Below are 4,515 nucleotides of genomic sequence, written 5' to 3'. Positions count from 1 at the left end.
CTCCGCCTTGGCCCAATAAACCCTAAAACTGATTGAGAATTTTCTCAGTCATATTTGGTCTTGGTTTACAATTTACAATCTTCTGTTTAGTTCAGTTCATTCAACTATTAGCACTTAATTGCCTTTTTTCCCCCATTTAATTCTGTTTTTGCTTCATAAATTTGAGAGTACATTTTTAGGTGCACATAAGTTTAAAAGTATTATGTCTTTATGACAGATTAACCTTTTCATCATTGTAAAATGTCTTTTTAGGTTCCTAGATATAATTTTTTGAAGCCTATTTTATCTTTCATAACTGCATTTGTGGTATACTTTTTTATTATTTTATATTCTAACACTTTGTGTATTTTAAACCTTGATGTGTCTCTTGTATACAGCACTCAGTTGGATCCCATTTTTTGTCCATTTTTCTAATATCTGCCTACTTTTTTTTTTTTCCAGAAACAATGTCTCACTCTGTCTCCCAGGCTGGGGTGCAGTGGCATGATCATAGCTCACTGTGGCCTTGAACTCCTGGGCTTAAGTGATCCTCCTGTCTAATCCTACAGGTGTGCACCACCGCTCCTGGCTAATTTTTTTTTTCATGCTAATCTTCTCTGTATCATTCCAATTTTAGTATATGTGCTGCCGAAGCGAGCACTAATTTTTAAACAAAGTGTGTGTGTGTGTGTGTGTGTGTGTGTGTGTGTGTGTGTCTGTTTTTATGGAGATGGGTTTCACTATTTTTCCCAGACTGGTCTTGAACTCCTGGCCTCATGTGATTCATCTCAATCTACCAAGTGCTAAGATTACAGGCATGTGCCAGTGCTCCCAGCCTCAACCAATATCTACCTTTAGATCACAGTGTTGAATCCATCTAAATTTAGCATAATTACTGATTTGGTAGCATTTAAATCTCACTTTTGTTGTTTTCTTACTTCTTTATCATTCCATTACTTCCACGTCTTCTTACTTCTTTATTATTCCATTACTATATTATTTTGTGTTAAATATTTTCTCCAAGTTAACTATATTGTTTCATTTTAATATATTTTCTCAGCTATTTCTTTAGTGTTTTTTTTCTAGAGATTATAATTAACATTCTAATTCATAACAATCTAGATGAGATTAATACAATCTTAATTTTAATTGTATCTCCAAACTTTACTCTTGTATAGCTCTGGACCCTCCCTCTTTCTTTACTGTTATCATACAAATACACAATTATAATTATTGCTTTATGTAATTATATTTTAATAAGTTAGTATAAAATGCAGTTATTAAGTAAGAATACATTAATACTGTATTTTATATTTACTCATGTAGTTGCCTTTACCAATGATCTCTAATTTTCATTTGGATTCAAGTTACTGCCTAGTTGTTCTTTTACTTCAGTCTGAAGGAGTCTCTGGAGCATTTCTTGTAAGACGGATCTGCTAATAATGAATTCTTTTAGTTATATTTAACTTGGATTATTAATCCTGGCACATCAAATGGCAGATCTACATACAAATTGATCACTTTTGGTGGGATTGTTTGTTTTTTTCTTTCTGATTTGAGTTCTTTGTAGACTCTGGATATTAGTTTTTTGTTAGATGCATAGTTTGCAAATATTTTCTCCTATTCTGTGGGTTATCTGTTTACTTTGATGATTATTTCTGTTGGTGTGCAGAAGCTTTTTAGTTTAATGAAATTAAATAAAGTTTAATTAATTTATTTATTTTTGTTTATGTTGCCTTTGCTTTTGGAGTATTAATCATAAATTCTTTGCATAGCCCAATGTTCAGAAGAGTTTTTTTAAGGGTTTCTTCTAGAATTTTATGGCATCAGGTCTTAGATTTGAGTCTTTAATCCATCTTGAATTGGCTTTTGTATATCATGAGACATAGGGATACAGTTTCATTCTTCTACATGTGGCTGTTCAGTTTTTCCAGCACCATTTATTGAATTATTTCCCCAATTTAGGTATATTTTGTCAAAGATCAGTTGGTTTTAAGTATTTGGCTTTATTTCTGGATTATCTATCCGTTCATAAATATATTTAATTTTTGGTAAATATATTGCTAAATATATTCCATTGGTTTATATATTTACTTTTATACCAGTACCATGCTGTTTTGTTTATGATAACCTTGTAGTATATCTTGAAGTCAGGTAATGTGATGCTTCCAAATTTATTCTTTTTAATTAAGATTGCTTTGGCTATTCAGGCCCTTTTTTTGGTTCCATATGAATTTTAGAATTGTTTTCTGTAATTCTGTGAAAAATTATGTTGGTATTTTCAAGAGAATTTCATTGAATTGGTAGATTGCTTTGGACAGTGTGGTCATTTGCATGATATTATTGTTCATATTATTATAGGAATTATTAAGAAATTATTTTAGGCAGATAGTATAAGCGGTTCTTGGTAAGGTTTATTTCTTTTAATAAAAGCAGCTCCAGAAACCTTTCTTTTCTAACAAAAATAAAACAACTTGAAGGGCAAGGCCAGCAAGGTTTGATATGTAAATGCCAGCCATTAGAAACTGGGCCCATCCAATATGGGGAGTCCCACCCTATTCTCCTTGTCATCATATGTGCCACAAATCATGACCACCCCCAGAGGTCTCCACTGTGCATTTGCATATTAAAAGACTAGGGTAAGAGAGCCAGTTTATTTGTAGGTTATGTGAATGAAATATCTGGTTAAACCAATCCCCTGGGCCCTATGCAAATCAGACACCGCCTTTTCCAGTCTCCTCATATAACCTACTATTTACTATGCACTGGGGTTTCCTCTCTCTGCTTGGAAACTGCCCGCCCCCCACATCTCTGTACCTCAGAACTTCTTCCTTTTTTCTTGTCTATTAAACTCTCTGCTCCTTAAAACCACTCCATGTGCTCCATGCGTGTCCATGTTGTTTTACCTAAATTGACGTGAGACAAAGGACCCTGGCGTTCCTCCATTCATTGGAGTCATATCAGTATTTTGGATCATTTCAATGCCCTACTATAGGCAGCCCACCCCTCAAGTTTCCCTCTTAAGTTTTTTGATAGGCTTTTTCTTTGCCCCAGCTGTTTCCATATTAAGCAGCTACAAACAGCAATAGGTGCTGATTGTTTTTGTCAAATACCCGCTAGGGAAATAGCCCTTTGCATTGAGCAAGCTCTGTTTCAGATCAAATAAAGTTGTAGGTGGGAATTTCCAAGATAATGTTGGATAGTTTAAATAACGACAGTACTTTGAGAATAATTTTTGAGGACTTGTAAATCCTTTCTTTCCCCCCGAGGCCTGTTGGGCTACTGTTTACTATTGCTACTATAGCTATAAAACCTACTATAGTTTTTCAAGACTCCACAGTGCTTGGATTACAGGCATGAGCCACCACACCCAGCCCGCTTTGAAGCTGAGGAAAGTGGAATGGGACTGGAGCAAGTTCAACTGCCACAAAGGCCACTGTTCTCAACTAAATTCACCTATTTTCTTGAGTACATGCTTGCCAGATTTTGGCAAGTCTTTGGTTAATTTACAGTACTCTGAGGAAGTTTGTTTGGACAATTTTTGTGAATATTCTTGTTGATTTTATGAAGGAATCGTTTTTTGTAGGCCTTTATTCTACTATTTCTGCTAAGGTCTGGCAAGACAATCAAGCAGGTAATTATGAGGGCATGTAGAACACATCTGGGAGAATTTATTCTCAAGGCAGCATTCTACAAAATTATGTAAATATTTAATCTGAGAAGGGAAAGATGAGACAGTTTGCCAGGTGAATAAGGCAGGGGAGAAAAAAAAAAACAACTTTGTAGACAAGAGCAAAACATACAAGTCTTAGAGATGGAAGAAAGAATGGCCTACTACAGTGAGACTAAAGAATGCAGCAAGAGACAAAGCCAGATTACGACGTGAAATAAATGCTGTTAAATGGTCTGGAATCATTGTAAGTACAGAAAGAAATTAATACATTGTTACAAATTTGTGACTAATTATAACTAGGTATTAATTTTTGGAATTATCACTCAGGCTAACAGGTGCAAGATGAACTAAAATAAAGGGATACTGTAGAGAGATGACTGTCTTTAAGACCAATGCAGTGGAAGTAGACATGAAGGAAAGTTGTTGAATTAAAGGCACTGTTAGTCATTGTAGTCTAGGATTTATTAGATGGGGGCATTTAACGATAAAAGTTGCAGACAGAGAGTCAAGGACGGCTTTATGCTTTCACTCCTAAAACTGTGGGCAGTATTTTTCAAATGGGTTAGAAAGTAGGGAATAAAAATTAGATTTACAAAATGATCACTTTTGTTTCTGGAATATGTGGGAGATTGAGTTGGATATTTTAGTGGACTTTTAGATATATGGTGTTAGCCCTAAGCAAAGGAGTCTGATCAAGAAAATTCTGTATTATCTATCTGTCTCTATCTATGTGCATATGTGTGTATATATGTGCATATATGTATATATGTCTTCCTTATTTTTTGATTTAAAAAGTGATTTTCCACTTACAGTGGATCCAATGGTATGTCTCCACTTTGGAGTGAAGCCTCTTTCTCTCCGAC

The 4,515-nt window shown here is 34.6% G+C and overlaps 1 pseudogene; it reads right to left on the bottom strand.

The window, feature by feature from the left end:
* Positions 1-582: 582 nt before the first annotated feature.
* Positions 583-640, bottom strand: LOC119469582 (annotated as a pseudogene).
* Positions 641-4,515: the final 3,875 nt, after the last annotated feature.

This window comes from Cebus imitator, unplaced genomic scaffold (genome assembly GCF_001604975.1).
Source record: "Cebus imitator isolate Cc_AM_T3 unplaced genomic scaffold, Cebus_imitator-1.0 Scaffold721, whole genome shotgun sequence".
In the NCBI taxonomy this organism is placed as follows: Eukaryota; Metazoa; Chordata; class Mammalia; order Primates; family Cebidae; genus Cebus; species Cebus imitator.
The sequence above is the reverse complement of the archived record's forward strand: the minus strand, read 5'-3'. Positions and strand labels throughout refer to the sequence as shown.